The 20,965-nt window shown below is 37.0% G+C and overlaps 1 long non-coding RNA gene across 1 annotated transcript in view; it reads right to left on the bottom strand.

Moving 5' to 3' along the window:
• The window catches only part of LOC138044607 (uncharacterized), an 18,675-nt gene extending 7,871 nt beyond the window's left edge, over nucleotides 1-10,804 (bottom strand). Inside the window, exons 1-3 of the long non-coding RNA XR_011131479.1 lie at nucleotides 10,729-10,804; nucleotides 6,721-6,811; nucleotides 5,600-5,714 (exon numbers count right to left, since the gene is read on the bottom strand). This is a non-coding gene — a long non-coding RNA (uncharacterized lncRNA). The remainder of the gene's footprint in view (nucleotides 1-5,599; nucleotides 5,715-6,720; nucleotides 6,812-10,728) is intronic.
• Nucleotides 10,805-20,965: the final 10,161 nt, after the last annotated feature.

The raw sequence follows: 20,965 nt of genomic DNA on the forward strand, positions 1-20,965 counted from the left end.
TCCATTAGTTCATTTTATGCAAAAAGTTGTGCCCAGAAAGGCGTGATATTCGCTGTGTCGCTGTGTTTTGTGTCGGTGTTCGTATGACGTCACAACCTTTGTTTTGTTTTTGCCGAATGATAGTTTTGGTTTGCATGATACTCTGTTGTAGTTTAAGATATGAGCCTATAGTTGGGGTACAGAGCGATGCTTTGTTTGCAGGGTTTAATAAAACAAATGAAATTAATCCCCGTCACTCTACGAGTTTGGTGCGATTTTCAGTACGAGCCCAAATGTTTACGCATCGCAAAGCGGCAGGGTAAAGGCCCGTTTAGGTCTTGCCAATAAACCGAACCATGTAAATTGTGTAAAACGTGGAAGTTTTCCTCAAGAGGTCTTCCCGTTGTCGTTTTGGTATGCGCTATTTTAAATGCTTTAGTTTTTTAAGCATTTAATTATGCGCATTCTCATTCGTGTACCCTTTAATTGACATGGCGGTTTCTCATTAAGTGTCCGACCGACTTCAAACATTTCGGAGTGAAACAACAATTTCAGAGTCATGTGGTTTTAAAGTCAAGTATTTATTGCTTCACGTTCGAAGCACACTCGATGCTTGCATTTTTATGTTCGCTTAAGTTGACGCTGTTGTCAGTTTTGCGCAAATTAAATGTATCTTGTCTGGAGTAAATTGCTGGCAGCAAGGAGTCTTTGTTACTGGTATGTTCGCTACTTCAGAATACTCAAAAGCATCTGAACTTAGTTGACGTCAGCACAAGAGGCAGTTGGAAAAAAATTCAAATTTATGTATCACATAGTATCCTGTAAATATTTTTACGTTCAAGTTTGTTTGCATTTTGTAAGACTTTTGCCGCTGCTTTCTGTTTACTGCAATGTGTATCGTTGGCGAAGAGGGTTCTGCTGCAAGACAGTTCAAAAGCCATTCACATAATTTCTTCTGGCATTCTCGTGTTTACAACTGCTTGCCGGCACATTATATCATGGATTTTCATTACCCTTGTCATAGAATCATTTTTGGTCGCTTCAAATTTTATTTTGTATTTTCAGTTTACATGACACGGCTGTGGGACGTGAAAACATCCGAAAACACAAACCTTTTTGTTTTTATGAGGCCGCAACCCTAACTTTGTATAGCCAGACAACGAGACTGTGTTTTATTTTGTGACATTACTTTTCGAACACATCATTGAACCTTTTGTGATGCAAATACTTCGGAAAGTTAATGACTTTGGTCAACGCGTTTGCGTTAAAAAAAAAACGCAAACGCGTTTGATGGTTCGCTTATCTTTGAGCGGTACTGTATCTCCTGTCGGACTGCACTGCACTCGCGGCGACTTAAGTTATGCCTTATCCACACAGTTTTTTAAAAACTTACAAATTATTAAACATAAAGATGTAAGAATTAGGCATCATGAAAGGTTATCAACATTCTCTGTTCTCAGCTGTCACAGCGAAATGAGATGAACATATTAAACAGGCTTTCATGACAGTGCGTTGTGTTGCGTCGGTGCTGCGAAAAACAGTTTGGATACTCATTCTTTACCTTGGGGAGCTAGGTGTGATAATATTAAACAATGTTTGCAAAGTACCATTGTTTTCTTGCAGCACATAATTACCGCAATTAAGTCGCCCTCGGCATTCGGTTGCGGTTTTCGTCCAACCTCGATGATTTCGCGGTAAACATTATCGGCAAACACAAGGTATTACCGCATGCAAATGCACTAATAGTTTCGAGCGGTACTGTATACTGTAGAACATAGGACAATACTCAGCGACATTGACTGATGGGGGAGGGGAGTGAGAAGAGGAGAGTAAATACGGGTGTGTAAAAATGGAGGTGAATTTGTGTCACTGTCTCAACAGTTTTGTCCGAGATTGTAGGTTTGGTACTACATTCATCCTACAATCACCTCTGTTGCATTTATATTCACTCAAATGATTCTACACTAGCGTTACAAGGACCACTATTATGCAGACAATGTTCGGCCATATATTCATCCCTGATACACTTATTAAGCACTCATAAGATTCTACACAAGCGTAATAAGGACCACTGTTTTGGGGACAAGGTCTGACTATACATGTACATTCATCCCTGATACACTCATAAGCATGCACAATAATGACTCTTAACTCGAGTTATAAGACAGTCATGGTTTGGTCCTACATGAGCATTCATATCTGATAGACTGCCATAAGCACTCACAATTATTCTACAGTGAAGCTATAGGGATTACTGAATCTAAGACAAGTTTTGACGTTGAGAAAACATGAGCCGTGATAAAAAATCGCGCATATTTGTCTGCGAATATTAAAGGCAGCCGCGTGTCAAAAGCTTTTGTCTAACGCTTTCGCGAAGACTAAAAGTCATCTCTGCCATCATTACAAACTGAACAAATTATTGTCCCTTGCGATAAAAAGGTGCACATTATTGCTTACATTTTACATGTTGCCCAACTAGGAAGCACCACAGGTTTTAAATTTTGTCCATCTCTATGGCCCAGTCGAGTAAAGGGGTTTAGCAAAATCCTGTAGGTTGAGCCTAGCGCTTGATATTACACTCTACAGGTGCTAAAACAAAACGGCTCCTTTAGGAGACACCATATCAAATAAAAGCTATGACCAATAATTATATTATCGACCACCTGATATTCCCATTCCTTAATTAGCTTTCCAATCTTAGACCTTTATCAACTCGTTTGATAAAATCAATTTCTTTTACGAATAGGCTGCCATCTTGGTTTCTCAAAGTGAGTGAAACCTGGGGAGAGTGTCTCCCCAGGTTTTGCTCGTATTGAGATAACCACGGCCGGTCACGGTGACTCAGCAAAAGCGACAATCTATCAAGACCTTTTGATAACTAAAAGATATAATGAACGAACATGGGGCGAACTCGATCTACTTTGGTAAACTGTGGGGCAAACTTCAACGGGGCAAAACCACGGTAATTCTTTTATGCCTTGGGCCCTGTTCAAATACTAATGCCACAATTATGCTCAAATTCCCTACAACTGAAGTGAGTGAATACAAAAAAAGTAAATACCATTTTCCCTCATTTCCTGTTTTTTCTTCTCAACTCCTAAAAACTCGACCTCCTGATAACTCGAATTCACTGTAATAAATTATGTACATGTAGAAATGACAATATTTATATATTTATAACCAGCAACCGTTGTTTCAAAATTGATCCATAGATCCTCCTGCTCTGCCGCTGGTTTCAACAAAACTGTCAACTAATTATGACTGAGTAAACAAAACCTGTTGCACGAGACCAACCACGGAAGAGAGCGAGGGTCGCTAAAATTTCGAACCCATCACAAATTTCCGATCTCTTTGATTCATTTCGGCACTCGTAAGACTGAAAATACACTATACTAGACAAGCAAGATGTAGCAATGCAATGCAACGCAATGCTAAGTACCGCAAGTTTTTTTTTTTGGTGGGCGAGATTCCTTAAAGTAAGCTTACATAAGCCCCATAATATACCTAGTACTTTTAATCAAAAGGTGAACGTGCCACTTACCAACCAATCGTCTCACCCGCACATTTCTTCTTGAACCGTTCTACCGAAGAACACTCTATGAACGCATATTTTCACTTCGAAGACGTTTTCTAAGTATGATGACCGGCGATTGCAGAGGCAACTTTGGATAGAAATAACCTGTGGAGCACGAACAAGCGACTTTCCCCACGAGGATTTTAAAAACGATGACGTAAACAACGAAACAACCTCGTTTCCAGGTTGCAAAAAGCAAGCCCTTCGAAAAAGCAAGAAGAGACCTATTTTCCGAAGTTGGGAAAAGAAAATGGCGATTTAGATGCATTCGTTAACTCCATTGGATTTTTCTTGTTTTATTATTTTTGTTTTGGTTGTTGCTTTCATGATTTCTTTTAAGTGCTCATAGAATGGTTTACGCCCCGCGGGGGGGGGGGGGGGGGGGAAGGGGGCAGTGGGGTGGGTGGATAGAGTGCATTGCTTTAACGTCTTGTTTTACATTGTATTTCTCAAGAAAAAGACATGTTGTCACAACAATAAGACAATTTCAACAGTGCTTCTTTCAATACCGTGTAAGCACGTTGTTTCATTCATACTTGTAAACTTTCTAACAACATGGGCAATGAAACACGCGCAACAATAAGCTGCTGGCACAAACGGTGAAAACTGCCGGACCTCCAGATACATCGCTCGAGTAAATTTGTCTAAAACTTGCAAGCATGTATCTGAATTAGCTTGGGTATTTACAGATGATGTTTTGTCAGTTATTACATCCGTATTGAAATACATGAAGTTCCTTGCAAACTTACTGGCACTAAAGCAGTGCCATTTATTCACTAATCGCTCGATATCTTTGATCTTACTTGCATCATTTTCTTAGCCCATCATAAGAGCGTTTCCAGTTCCTCATTTAAGAAAACGGATCTACTGAAGTGGATTATTAAAGAACAATATTGAAGGAAAACACAATACGGTTTTAAAACAGGTGTACTAAGGTGGTATTTGACTTCGCGTAATGCAATTTGGATCTGAAGTCATTAATGTGATTACCAGTCGAACTCGCTCTGATTACAGACCAAATTGCACTCTGATAGGTTAAATTAACACCAACTAGTAATGGCCGTCATGTTTTGGTAAGAATGTGGGATTAAATGTCTATTTGACGACTCTCGAAAGTTCATTGTAAGCATACGGTCGTACTATCCCTGCCCTTTGTTTCTGTAGTTTCCAAGGACATATGGAAGAACAGAACATTAAGCAAGACGCATCTTCAACAGGCCCGTAAAATTTCAACCACCTTAATCAGCAAATGACGTCAACAATTGTCTAAATGCAAGGAATATAGGAATTCACTTACATTTGACTACTAATTGAGATTGAATAGCAAACGTTCAGTGTGAAAAACAAGACTGTCCACCCCCTGGCCTTTCTGCCCAATTTTAGAACGTGAGATAACAGTCCCTATTTGAACTTGATCTATTCCTAATATGGGTGTGGGTGTATGTCCATCAATTACTTGTGTTCGTCTCTATGGTTTCAGAGACATGACAAGTGGACCACATGGTCAAGAAGCTTAACCGAGGTCAAGGTCAAGCAGCAGGTTCTTTTTTTTCTGCACGAACAGAAGTCGCCCCGAAAAATATCCCTTAACGATATTATCACATAACAATGCTAAAATATAATATAACAGTGGTGACTAATTTTCACTGAGAAGTTCCTGGACAAAGAAGAAATCAACGTGCTATTCTCTTTTTAAGGTGAGCATAAAACACCAGCGCAATCGACCGGCTCTGCACAGTCTAAACGCTTCAAGAAAACCCCTTTAAACAGCAGCCTCTCTCTTGTTATTGTACCAGTGAAGCTTTAAAATGCAATCCATCATAACGGAAACAGCCCAAAACAACTCCCAAGGAACCTACAACAAGTGCATTCTCTTGACGCACTAATCTTTTTTTCCAGAAAGAATCTGAAAGCCAGGTCAGACCAAAACAGAGAAAAAAAGATTGGAGAAGTCGTTTCGTGTAAAGTAAGTCTAAATTTATGTTTTATTTTAAGTTGAACAAACACATTTCATTCAGAGTGAGCCTAACTTTCCCTTAATTTTACCTCAAAGTCGCATTTTACACTGGCTTGACTTGTCGTCCTCCTAAAAATGGCATTCATTTCGCTCCTGTATTCCACTCACGTGGCTTCGACGGTTTCATGAATGTTGAGATGTCTACTACAATGACAGAAAGAGCAAAGGAAATGAAGGAAAAATAATGAATCTTCCTTTTTACGAGCCTTTGTGTTATTAACAAGCAAAGCATTACCATTATGCATTAACTGAAAATGTGCAACCGTCACCACGAGATCTACAGTAACTTATACATACAGATGTGAAAAATCCAACTGGACAAAACATTTTTTCTTGTGGCATTTTCTGTAGTGGTTGTAACCTCTTACAACCAAGTAAAGCTGACTCCAAAGATCACATATAGACAAACAACAAACAAAGGGCTTCAATGTAAATCATAAAAAAATTCAAAATAATTGCAATATAAAGCCCCTAAAATTAATATATTGTTAACTTATTCAAAGTACCAGCATGTCAGCATCGTCATCATTATCACCATCACAATCACTACATGAAAGGGGAGTCAGGGTGGCTTAGTGGTTATCACCACTGCGACCTGAGGTGTATGTGGGGTATGTGGGCTGAGTTTCAGTCAATCTCCATCTGACTCCAAGGGTTCTTCTCCAGGTAATCCGGTTTTCCTCCCTCATAAAAATCGACTCCAGATAAATAACATCCAGGTAGATAACCTCGTATTGGGATAACCTCTGGTATTTCTCCCTTTTCATTGTATTGAATGAATACAGTTGGTATTTAAAGTATTTAAAGGGGCTTTGCCACAGATATTATGTTGCATTTTTGTCAAAACTACTAATACGTTAATTTGACAAGATACTTTTTTCCAACCATGAAATTATTCTTAACCAAGAACACAATGTTACGTGATCTCTCTGTAAAAGGGCAAACAATGATCAGGTCAGCATTGTTTTCTCAAATACAAACCAAATCATCCTTGAATGTTTCGATCTTAGCCATCCACAGCCATCATGATTCCTATATAATAGTAGGGATACAGGTATTTTTGGCTATTGAAAAGTGACCCTGAAATAGGTGACATGACCCCTTAAATATTGCTGCTAATAAAAATATAATAATTATTTAAAGGACCTACATGTAGAGTTCTGTTTCCAAGATACAAGTCACAGAAAAGAGAATCATTCATATGGAGACAACAAAACAACCTTTCCCACAGGTATTAGTAACTAAAAGATTAAACAGAAAAAAAAATTGTTAAACTCTGCATTTTCTCTGTCTTGTCAAATTATTGACATGTTTTGCAAGTACTATAGGATTCTGTTTTTCCACAGATAATAATGCTTAGGCAATATCATTCCATCTAATACCGACAAAAGGAAATCAATCTCTTAACATGAAACACATATCAACTGTGGGAATCTGGAAAGTCATGTATAAGGAAAGAAGAAAAGGAGACACATTGCACAAAAGCCTATAAGAGTCTTAGAATCAAACCTGGGCCACATTCATGGATGCTTACACCACTGCATCCATGCTTGCCCAAAAATTAACAGTAATTCCTGTACATGTATGTCAAACAAAAAAAGCAAATAAAGTTATACAAGTGTTATCTTTGCAATAGTTTTTATCACCACAGCTGTTGAATCAAATTTAATATTTTTGTAACACATTAATTTAAGAGGGCCAAGAGAGAATCAGAAACTGAAAAGGCTAAGAAATGGATTTCAGCAGACACAGATCAACCTGGTCTACATGCCTTATTTATCAATGACACAATTGGTAAGTTTCAGGAATTCATGTACATAAGAGACCTTATTTTTGTTACCATCAAAATATTCAGCATGTAGTTAAGCCTACATGTATTTTTGGAAATAACAAATGGTGCTTACATGCGCTGTACATACATTGTATCGATGGATGACAAGTATTCTATTTTCAATTCACATTTATTTATTAAATTATTGTAATGATTTTACTAATATTGGTACAGACTTGTAAGACTTAGTAAGGTCAGTTGGATGTTTAAAAAAACATCCCTGCAGAAAGTGAATTTGACAGTTCACAAAAAATCATCCCAAGTCACACTCTACATATAATTATGCCTCATTTGTGCTACTTCAAATATGGAAGTCACAAGACGTTTGATGTTGCTTGCATGACAAGGTAGCATATTCACTTATATAAACACAAATTTTCCAGTTTCATTCTCCTTAAAATCATTATTTTTTCCCTATTAAGGCAGATTGCACTGAAAACATTTTTTGTTTCATGTCTGATGTAATTAATTTCCATGCAACGAACGCATGTGTGTAAATCCCCTTTCAGCCATCAGAAATGTTTGTAAATGTTTCAAAATTGCACTTGATGAAGGAGGAAACATCCTACTCTTGGCCCCCATTATGAAGAGGTCTAGCGAGTGACTATCCCGCACTTTTAACGCCAGACATGGTTTGTTTAGAGAAAATTAATGGATTGTTGCCAATGAGCACTTGCTTACTATTGAAAACCAGCACCAGGCCCCCAACAGTTAAATTATCACAGACCTTAACAAATAGCCATATTTGGCTCTTTTCTTCTGTAAATTGTGCTATTTCGCATAAATTCTGCAATTTTCCATGAATTAAGCAATAATTTGTTGAGATTTTAGGTTTATTATGAGAAATCACATTGCATAATATCAGAAGCCCTGTTTATAGACATGTCCTGAAGTTAATTCAGCAGGCTCTCAACCTACAGGTAGCTTAGACTCCAAACTTTTCAACATAGGGGACATAGTTTGTCAGTGAGTTAACTATTAACCCATTAACTCCCAGGGGTTCCTCATTGACTAGTAAAATCGTCTGGCGTTAGACAGAGTAAAATACTAAGTCTGGCCGGTTTCGGCCAGTTTGGAGGTCACTGGTTAATTAAAGCCAAAGGACCCTGACAATTTTCTAAAGCAGCAGGCATGGAAATCAATCAATTTTAGTTAACTCCACCAAAATCACTAGTCTTAATTGGTTTAACATAGCACATTAATTGCACCTGATTAAACATTACAATCCAAAATTGTCAACTACTTGAAACTGTTTTCAATGTGCAAAAATAACAGGCTTGCATATATCTGCGGGTGTTTACGGTACGTACATTGTAAGGAATGTTGCAGTAATAGGATGGTTGCAAAAGTATTTTGAAAACAAATTTATTTAGACCAAACTACACTTTGTCCAAACCTTTAACAGTGTTTTAAACAATGAACAGACTAGATTAGTGTGAAACAAGGCCGTTAAATGTCACCAGGGAGTGATCAAATACTAATATCCAAAATCCATCATCTTGGATGAAACATCATTCATTGGCTACATCCAAAAATTTCACTAGTCTCAATCAGAATTCACTTTATTCATTACAGGAAAAGGAGTCTTCACAACAACGGCCTTCAAAAAGGGTGATTTCCTCCTTTGTTATAAGGGTGAAATCATAACTGGAAAAGAGGGCGAACCTAGGGAGCAAGCCTATCCAGATGAAGTTGGAAATTTTTGGTATTTTTACAAAGACGGTGGAAAAACTTGTTGGTATGGATTATAGTTTAAATAATAATGTTTAACAGTTGGAGCAACAAAAGATTCTCTCAGCAAAATATAATAATATCTTCAATGTTAAAAGAGTTACACAGGTTGGCTTGTTACACTGTTCTCCATACCGTTCTTCCCCCACACCAAATACTGTCAATAGTGTGGAGACTTAAAGAAAAAAAAGACAAATTTAACCCTACCAAGGATGCAAACTCCCAACAGGCACTTAGAAAAAAGAGTATCAAGTGAAGCTATGATCCTCGCAGTTATGAAAGCAATTTTTGCAATTGCATAAAGAAGCCTGAAAAATTCAGGACTTCAACACGGTTTGAACCCGTGACCTTGTGATACCGGTGCGACGCTCTAACCAACTGAGCTATAAAGGCACTGACGTTGGGAGCTGGTCAATGTCAATGGCTTCATAGCTCAGTTACAGTAGTTAGAGCATTGCACTGGTATTGGGAGGTCACAGGTTCAAACCCTGTTGAAGTCCTGAAATTTTCAGGCTTCTCTATGCAATTGCAAAAATTGCTTTCATATGTGCGAGGATTATAGCTTCAGATTTCAGATTTCATATATCATTTCATCAAAAAAGAGTATCTCCAAAATAAACACGGAATATCTGAAAAACCCAAAAAACCACAGACCAACAACAATACCATCATGAGGTACACTGTAAGTGTTTCTAATAATTTGCTCCTCACCAGTACCTTCCAAAGGCCATCGAAACGAGTTCACGAAGGTTCTGCATCTTTAAATTAAGTAATTTTGCACAAATTGCTGAAGAATTCTTCTTTCATTGTTTGAGGTTTTAAGATTTGCATCACAGGCTGCAGCTGTTGTGCTTTATTTGCATAACTTAATGTGCTTATTATCAATAAACTGCATCACAAATTGTTTGGACACGAAAATGATCTCTTGTGCCTGTCAATGGATTGTCAATTAACTGTAATTTTCTGCCCAAGTTTAACTAAAATCTTGCTCTTGAATTAATTTGAATTCCATTTCTGTTGTTTCCTACAAAAAAAGGGGGTTCAAATAGGCATCCAAACAGGAGTTGGGGGAAGGGGGGGGGGGGGGTTCCACATTTTTATACTCATAACCCTGTTTGGTCTTTACTCTTTGACCTGGATTTATACACACCCTTAAAAAATAGTAGACTTGGTGGAATATACATGTATATTAACTATCACCACAACTGCAATTTTACGTTTTTCAAAGGTCAGGAAATGTATGGAAAAGCAAACAAATTCAAACCACTTTTGCTCCTGATTATGCCTTTATATGGCCTTGTATATACTTGCATCCTTATGATATAGTCAATGATTATTGAGATTTAATAATGTTAATTAACATTAATAATAACCTCACAAAAACTACTCTTAGATGCATACATGCATCTCTTAATGTGTATAACTGATATAAATTTTGCCATCAATTCATAAAAAATCACTATCAATACTTTTACTATTTTCTTCACTAGTGTTGATGCCACCTATTCTACTGGGCTCGGTCGGCTGGTAAATGACAGCCCAAGACCAAAAGCAAATTCTGCCATAAAGAAAATTACCATAGACAATCATACATACCTCTGCCTCTTTGCAACCAATGACATTGGACCAAACACAGAAATTCGGTACGACTATGGTGCACAAGATCTCCCCTGGAGAGAAAAGGGTAAAAATTTCATGTATTTAGGAGCTGTCACACCAATAGCAATTGTGTTATTTATGCAGTTTCAAATACCTAATCATATTTTGTGCTTTGGTCTTAGCGGACTCCACTTTCAAATTCATTTTTAAAAAAACTTAGTTTTCTTTGACCTTGAGTATTTAATTTAGGAAGTTTCTTCAGAGGCATTAGCTCAATAATTAACTAATTAATTAATTAAATAGCAAATTAATAATTTAATATAGCATTTAATGAATTATTCATTCATTTCGGCCACGAAGAGGAAAACAGACACAAAAGTGAACTCAAAGCACATGGCATGTAAAGGACTGGAGACGAAACTAAACAAATTCAAAAGATCACCGATTAAAGAACAAAAAGTCAGACCTGTCAATGTTTCATGTTTCTTCTTGTCGTAACACTACATTAATACACAGATTGAAGTGCTTATAACCCCTTACATGACTAGGGCACATGCAACATTTTCTAAATTTATGTTCCATGTGCACATCATCCATTAACAATGTATTCCATGAATGCGCTAGTGTTTACATTTTGTGTACATGAAAAATCAATTCTCACAACATCTACAAATTTCTGAAAAAAAAAAAAAGATTGAATAAATTATGGTATTTGTTTGGTTTGTACAATAAGAGTCTATTCAGTGTTTACTAGTATCTAATTTTCTTTGTTAAATTAACAGAAAACAATGTTATTAATGTTTGTGCAATTTTATTTTCACTGACAGAAGACTGCCAGTTGCCAAAAAGGGCACTCAACCTCAATTCTGACCTAGGTACTACAGTACATGTAACTATACAATTCCCTCAATTCTTATTGATTAATATGACTTGGTAATCCTTTGTGTAACATACATACAGCTTTTATTAATTAACCTATACAGTGTAATTCTCTCTACTCAATGATTCATTCCTTACGGGAACATTAGAACCCACAAATGACCAGTTCCCAACACCAGTGGCTTTATAGCTCAGTTGGTTAGAGCGTCGCACCAGTATCACAAGGTCACGGGTTCAAACCCCCTTGAAGTCCTGAATTTTTCAGGTTTTTGTACGCAATTGCAAAAAATTGCATTCACAACTGTGACGATCATGTAGTCTGTTTGGTATATTTATACTGTATACGTCATTTTTTAACTGCATAAACTGTCATTAAATTAATAGCTACTTGATGTAAATTAATGCTTCAATCAGTGGGAATATATATATTTTTTTGGGGGGGGGGGAATTGTAAGAATCGAAGTCCAGATTTGTCTTTGTTTACGTTTTGCATAAATAAAAAGTTAACGTCAGCAGGGATGTGTAGCTAAGAATAATTTCATACGCTTGAAGGTTGTTTTGAGGTGGTAAGTTCATGCTCTGAGCATCAAAGGTGCAACACAACATGCAGCATTCTTCAAGATGGCGAATTTGGGGACAGAGAAGACACGCACAACAGTACTTACAACAACACTTTTTCAATTCACATGCAATTTCATTTCCAGTATCGATAAATTTTAGTGATAATTTTGTATACTAAACAGATATGGATTTTTATGGCAACATATCTAATGTACATGTGTAGAGTGTAGCGAATAAATTGCGATCTTCTCCGTCACTTCAATCAGTGGACAAATTTCGGACGGTGATAACCCCTTTCTCAAGCTGTGATTTTCACCGGCAGCTGGCACTTAGCAACATCCCTGCGTCAAGTAAACAGAATCTGTTCCATCTTAAATTAAAATACAATAAAAAGCAGATAAATTTTAACACTCTTGTTATAAAAGTAGAAAATAAATAGATTTCTTCATTACTTTAATGAGTCGAGGAAAACAGCTACTTAGGTGGTACCTTAATACACCCTACATGCATGCCATCCAGATTTGAAAATAATAAAACTTGCATATTTTAAGATTGTAAATAGTTTGTAAATTTATTATCAACCAAAAAAATACAATCAACTCAAAAAAAAAAAAGGAGCCAAAATGGGGGGTGGCTATTCCCCTTGCATGGATCCACTGTCAATGTATAGTTGGCAATCAGTTGAAATTGTGTTAATGAAACTAACAAATTTGTATTACACTCAATGTAATACATGTATGCATCAATTGATTTTACTTCCAGAGGGAGAAAAATGTCCCAAACAAGGCAAGCCTGCAGATGCTACATGTAGTAAGGCAGATGCTAACAAATGCAATGTGAGTGTACTTAAAATAGATTGACAACTGCTTGCAAGATGTATCCACTTTAAATTTCTGGAAACTGAGGGATGTAAGCCAAAAACGTACATGTAAAACACCAGCAACACTTCAAATAGCACCACAACCAAAATCCCATCACCAGGAATTCAAGTAATTTCATTCATGCATTTCTTTGTGTTTGAATTTCTGGTAATGCCAGAAAAAAGGACTGTTGCTTGTCATAAAATCACCTTGTAATGCCTTGCGCCCAAACAAAAAAATTTGTAAAACTATGAGTACACACGCCATAAACAGAAACGATATTAAATTTGCAATTGCCAACATTTTTCCAGCTAAAATATAGCTAAACGTACAATTAACACCAGCTTAGGGACATGCAGTTGACAGAACTTGAGAGTAAATTTGTAAATGCCAGCTCCTTTAGTGTAGTTGAAACAAAACAGATTGCATGGCTAATAAATGTTCATTTTCTTACAAAGGGTGTCTCCTATTATGTGACAATTTGTGTTGTTTAAAATTATGTAGAATGATGACCAGGAAGTGGAATCTGCTGTGGTTACAGTCACACAACCAACTGCTACAGCAGAGGCTCATCAAGGTTGGTTTACACTGAGACCATAATGTTATACTACTGAATGCACAAGTGAATATTTAGTGGCCACAATGAAGCAATTCATAAGTTGTGTGTTTGACTTAGGTTGGATGATTAAAATTATAATTGTCTTCTTTTCGGAGCCTTCAAAGTGGTTTGCTTTGAAGTGCTACTATGAGATTTTGAAAGTGTCTTTGCTTAACAACTGACTGGCAAAATGTTGAGCTTTGATTTTAATCAAAAGGCTGTTTACTTTAAGTGTAAGTTTTGGATTTCAAGGTTCTGCCATTACTCATGTTCAAAACTGACCAACTGGACCTCAGATGGGTTGGATCCAGGGGAAAGTGACATCATTGACTCACTTGCTTAAAATTTCAGCACATGACCGCAGTCTGAATGCCAGAAACCCCTGTGCTGCACATTTATTTAGCTTCATACACGCACTGCATTCTTAAACTGGACGAGTCTTTGACGTCATTTTCTCCTCGATCCAGCTCTCTCAAAAGTATAGAGTTAGTAATGGCAGACCATTAAATACAACGAGCACAGAGAAAGTTTCTCCTTCCGCTTTGTGAGAAATCCCTGTCAATTTGGACGACAATCTAGATCGTCTTTGAGCCTTTCAACACAGCGCTCTTCTGGCCAAAATAAAAATGTAGACGGTCTTTATACCTCTGAGTAGGGTTCGTTAAGGCTAAAAAATTTTACCATACACACACATTACGATAACTTGTGCATGCAGATATTCATGGGGATTGAGTAAATAAGGCTATATTAATGCTTTTGATCCAGAATGTGCTCAATATTTTATGTTCAAATGAAACTCATTTGAAATATGTCATGTTCACATTAATTTATAATGCATGTTACACCAGCATTTTACCTTCTTAATAACAGTTATGAGGGCACTTGAGACGCACAAAGGAATGTCTTCTATTGATGACTGCAGTGGCATGAATGATAACAATGAGGTTTGAACTTTTAATTGCCAACTTTAACTAGACAAACCTGTGAAAACTATTTAAGTTTACAAACAAGTGATGAAAGTGCAGATAAATCAGAAATACATTGTATTTAGTCAATTCAACAATAATTATGAAAATGCACGAATGTATATCTCAACTTAAGAGAGTGACAGTGAGAAGTGAATTTCAACCAAAAACGTAATCTGCAATTGTACGTTATATACACCCGTATGTTAGAAAAAGTTTTTTTTTCTTTGTAGAAAAAGAAATATCAATCCAAAGTCTCAAGACGAACTGCTGTAATGGCTAAAGGCAGGTTTTATCATTTGTTTCTCACCCATAATTATGTAATACACTAGAAAAATATCATTTATTATAACATAACTTGGATAAAACGCACGTTCTGATTGGTCAATTGATCATTAACTATTTGCCCATGGGTGCACGCTCGCTGACAACAGCTGACGTGCGATCTAACTGAAGAAGAAAATGCCCTCCCGAGCGCATCAGTCCTAGTTTTCCAATGTTTTAATTAGTGGAGAGAAATCCCTCATTCTAAGAAGGATTAAGGAAAGCAACAAAGGTTGCTAGGTTAACTGCTGCCTCATCTATTACTATTAAATAACCACTTTATTACATGTATACTAACGAATTACTAATATATTGGAGAAACGATGGAAATTAATCATCGTCACTATGATTCTTTAAGAAAGATGGACTTACTGTACACTAAGGAATACTCTTACTTTACTTTTAAATCTTAAACCCCTATAGTCAGTCAATTAGTACACTACAAATACATACATCTTTGTATTTCAGTATTTGGGAAAAAAAGGCAGAGAGAGAAGAAGGAACACAGCAGTGAGATAAGCAATGAGGATGTAAGTTTGATTTTTTTTTTCAATTTTTGGGGAATAAACAATTTGTTCATGATCATTTTTTTTTAATCAAGGCTTAAAACTTGTGTCTCTTAGCCTTTAGTTAACATAGTTTTGAAAACCTAAGGAAAACAAATTTGATTTTTTGGTCATAGTAGCACTTTAAACAACACCTACATGTAAACAGATCAGTCTGTCTCTTAGTTGATCACCTTTTGCTTCATATCCCACGTTATACATGTACATTGTAAACCGAACATGCCAGTATAATTTCAAGCGTCACTAAATATTGGTGAATATTCACTAACAAATAAATTATTTACCTCTTCTTAGGCAAATAAACACTGTTAAATGCTTTTCAGTGCAAAAATTGACATGCTAATTTAAAGAAAACCATGATGAAAACAATTTTCACTGTTGCTTTTGCTATGCTATAGAATGAGGACCAAGCAATGTTATATGATGCTGCAGCCACGAGACCATCTGCTTCTGAGGGTAAGGTGATTGCCTTTCACCTGAACAAAATTGAGAATACGAATTAAGTTTTCACTAGCAACGGAATCCAGTAAAAACTGCATTGTCAGAAGCCGAAGCGGAAGAATAAACCAATCACAATTCTTGATTCCAAGCATTGCGATTGGTTGGTTCTTCCGCTTCTGCTTGCGACTCTGACCATCTCATTTTCACTGGATCATAAGTGAGGGAGAGAAGGGGAAGGTTCTGATTCTTCCCAATCCAATTCCATCAAGCTTTTGACTCCGCTTACGACTCTGATCTTTCATTTCACTAAAGAAATAAAAAACGCGCCAAATGCATTGTTGAGTTATATAAACACGCGGGAATTTTTAAGAACACAAGAGAAGTGCGGAGAATGCTTGTCACACTTCTCAAGTGTTCTTAAAACTTCCCAAGTGCTTATATAACTCAACAATGCACGAGGAACAAGTTTTTTTATTTCTTTTATAAAATAAAAACGACCATGAAGGGACAAGAATTCGTCAGACAACAAAAATGAGCACGCGCCCTGGATGGCACAATCATGGCGCAATTTTTCCCTGATTGCGTGATACGCGTGCGTTTCTTCTGCTTAACCATCTCGAATTTTTAATAAGTAATCACATGATTTGTCTCGTGCAATTTGGAATAAATAAGCACTTGTAAATTTTTTCAAAGACTTTCCTGCCTCCTCGTTATTTTGGTCATTTAAAAAGTCGGAACCGAGGTATTTTCAGCGACAAAAATGAATGATGTGGCTTGTGTGCATATGTTGAGTTATAATGCACGCACCATACGTATGCTGCGTGCCTTGTGGAGTAATAATGAACTCGGCTTGACCAATCACAGTGCATGATTAACCTTGGTTATTTTATAATAGGTAATAAGTGCTGCTACAACTCCAACTATGACTCCAACTCCGTCGCTAGTGAAAACTAGCCTTAACAGGTTGAGACATTTTAGGAGCTCATTATAGCTAAAATCGGGTATCATAAGCCTTGTTGCACGTCGTTGCAGCCCTTCTATTCTTTTGATCAGAGTAACTTATTTTGGGCTCCCGATTTCAGAGGCGTACTCAAGGGCGAGAACATACAAGAGTCACATAGAGGGATCTCAGAGTTGGTGATAGCATTTTGCTCCCGCTCAAAGTGCGAAGAATGAAACCCAGCATTTTGTTAGCCTTGTTCACCTGGGCGTGAATGTGATCCCTGAAGCCAGCTTTATGACAAAATTTGTTTGAAATTTTGAACACTGAATTGCAGTATCAATGTACATGTATTTTGCTTTCAGAAGTAATATTTGATTCAGATGAGGATGACGCAATGGACATCAATGGGATAGTGTGTGAGGCACTGGTAAGTATTGCTATAATAATAATAAGAATAATAATAATAATAATAATAATAATAATAATATAACTTAGAGAGCCAAGAAACTGAGATTCACTGGAATAAATTTAGCACTTATGATAATTTGAACAGCAGGCTGACAGCACCATTTGAAAATTAAAAACCTAACTGAGAATAACAAAATAACTTTTTACCATAACTGCTTGTAATCTCGCAATTTGCCATTGTCGATAAGAGCCTAGACAACGCTGCACGCGTCATGCTCATGTCAATTTGTCACGCAATGTATTAGCCAATCAGGAACACTCATGATCTTGGTCATGCTCTGAAATAAACACTTTCTTTAGCGTCAAATATCGTGGTAAAAACAAATCAGGTGGTTAAGCGTTGTCTGTACTCTTATCGACAACGATATTCGTCATCACAGTGGTCAAAATGTTGTGGACTTTCGATTTGTTAAAGAGACCAAGACAATATAAAAGGACGATAGAACTAGGCCTGCAAAACAGAGTCTTAAAAGTTGTTTCCTAATGCACCCTGTATCTTGTACTTTCGAGATTCAATGTCTGCAACAGGTTTGGATTTGAAGACAACAGTGCATTTTGATTAAAAACATGTTGTGACAAGCTTTGATCCCCATTTTACCTAACACTTTCACAGGTAGACATAAAGGATAATTAACCACTATAATTTTTACCCTGCCCATTCCTCCTTGCTGTGAAACTCACTGCTGTGTATATATACTACCAAGAGGAAATTTGAGAAAATAGCCTTCCTTTTTAGACCCTCTGAGTAATTATTTCGGTATTTCCTTAATTTTTTGCCACTAAGAACACAATTCTACACATAACCTAAAAAAGAACAATTATTCTTAAAATTTTTCATATTTGACACTTTGTCCAAAATAGCTAACAAATGAGGAAATAAATAAATAAGCAGTCATCATTTGCAAAGTTCTTGTGGCACCCTTCCAATGCGATCGTTTGCTGCCATGTATTAAGTCCACAAATGCATTGAAAAGCGGCAGGTATATTTTGCAGGTTGCAGGTTGAAATGTACCGTGACTGTTACATGAATAGCTACAATACCTTAGGCCAGGCCTAAAGAAACGTCTTTAGGCCTAATGAGGCATAAGGTTAGCTATTCATGTAACAGTCACGGTAAATTTCAACCTGAAACCCGCAACCTGCAACTTGAAAAGTGTAATTTACTATACCTGTGAACAATGCATTAAAAAATATAATTTAAGCTTACTATACCTATGAGGGAGCTAAGATCAATCCAAATTATTGTTTGCAATGTTCACTTCGAGGTATGAGTCTATTTCGTAGAGAACTGCGTGAAAGAGTATCAACCCAAAACACTTCAAAGAAATATGAAAGACAAGTCCTCACCTTGTGGCGCCTGACTGACGCCAGTGATGCATACGCAAAGTGCTACGCAACCTATATATAAATATACGTCTTTATGGTCGGAGGTTTGCTCAATTTTCAGACACAAAATTCATTCCCACGAAAAACAAACCAGTTTCTTGCCACGGGCACTCTTAACAAAACAAAACACATCAAGTGAAAATATTCGAAAGTGTTGCACTTCACTCGTAAGCGCAATAACGCGGTAACATGGATACTCGTTTCCAGGCTAAGGGCAAGACTGCCCTGGGGACTGGGATGCAATATCCAATATCGAGCATTCTCGTTCCCAGAGCTCCAGCACAGGGTGCAGAGGAGTCCTATTGTGTTTTTCCTGGTAAATAAACCGTACTATTGCAACGCGAATCGATCTTGTTGATTTGAATCACCGTACGTGATCAAACTACACACAAATCCTATCCACAAAACGAAAGCCGCAAACAGTATTTACCAGTAGTGTCTAACAGTCACTAACAGTAAAAAAATATACAAGGGATGAAAGCGATTTCGGTCAAATTTTGAATCGCCCATAAATAGCAATTTTGGATAAAAATGCCTTATTTCCAGCAGTTGGTGAGGAAACAATATTCTCTCCCCAGTCGTAAAAAGAAATTAACCAGAAAGCTCGCGAAATTCAACTTTTCGAGGAACCATTTTCCAAGCGTTTTACGTTCCATTTCGTTCAATGTGGACCGTTCTCATCAATTTTGTACTTTGAATGTATTCACACATTGGAGTAACGGGAAATAATATTTTTAGACAATGTTCTTGTAGCCGTCGTCGTCCTTGCTTTTAGGTTTTATGGAGGACATCAGCACTTAGAGATAAATTTTCATTTTCATTTTCTCTCCTAAATTAAGCGCGACTGTCAATATCGGTTTCGGCTTGAGACTGCCACACCATAGTAATGTTAAAAAGCTTGGAATCGACGCGAAGTGATTAAAATTACACAAACTTATATTTTGAATGACGTTCTCGCAGTTCCAGTCATCGTTGCTAACGCTCCGTACTTTCTTGGCGCACGCGTCAGTGTTTTCGCTATAACTATTCACTCATGGGCCATGCAATAGTTAAGGGGTAATTGACCAATCAGGGCGTGGGCTTTACTTTTATCATTTTATAAATCCGGCTTTAACAAATTTTCTTCCTTTGATATATAAGGTCATTATTTACAAACATCCTGTATAAAAATTTGGCTGATTCAGGTTTCGATGCAAACTTTTCTGTGGACTCTTGCGCAACTTTCCCTACGTGGACGCGCGGCATTGAATTGCGTCCATAATAATCGGTAATGAACATTTCTTTTTTAGACCAGATCACAATACCCCCGCAACTGCAAACAAGGAAGAGCTAACCAAGGCAGTAGTGATGATAGCTCCAGCCCGGTGAACACTGATAACGATTGTCTGTCATCAGTGTACGATCCCGATGATGATGAGGATGATGATGAGGATGAAGCCCAATCTAGTGAAAATGCAAGTCTTCCGGTTCTTAATTAAGAAGAAGAAAGAGGTGAATGTTACAACAATGGAGTAGTGAGACGACCTTTGACTATGCATTCTGGGTTATTGTTTGCATGGGCTAGCCGTAAACTTATTCCCCTTTTGATCGAACTGGACATAAGAAATATTAGACTTTCATGTACTCCTAAAATGTTTGGTTTGTTTTGTTTCTTACGTATGTTAAACAGGATGAGGAAAACTTCCCCACATCACGGTCACGACAAGCAGATGTTTTCAAGAAAGGTTCGTTCTATAAAATAACTAATTTTAGCGGCGAATCTGATCTTTTTGGTTTTATCGACAAAGGTGACGTGTAATTTGGCCACAGTTAAGAGATTTCAGTGATTCCAAACATTCGTTGCCGCTGCCCACCAATTCAGTTGCCACCATAATTGCTAAGGAAACTAACCTAGAAGAGACGTCTTTCCCGGCTCCTTTTTTCCACCTTCTTTAGCTTGTGGGTACCCTAGAAAAAACTCTAACAAACTAAACGATTTTATATGGAAAAAACATGGTGCAAGTATAATTATGAAATCTAACTGGTCTGGCTCCCTGATGTTTTTTTTTTGAGTTTAGAATTGGTGTTATTCTGATTATTCAGATTATTTCCTATATATGATGGAAGATACCACAAGCGATATAGAGTACATTGATTGCAACATACTGTACAGTATACAATATTCTGATACCGCAGTTGAGATAATGAAATAAATTTATTTATTTATTTATTTATTCATTTATTTTAGTCGTAATGGCAAAGAA

Source organism: Montipora capricornis, chromosome 4 (assembly GCF_036669925.1).
Source record: "Montipora capricornis isolate CH-2021 chromosome 4, ASM3666992v2, whole genome shotgun sequence".
In the NCBI taxonomy this organism is placed as follows: Eukaryota; Metazoa; Cnidaria; class Anthozoa; order Scleractinia; family Acroporidae; genus Montipora; species Montipora capricornis.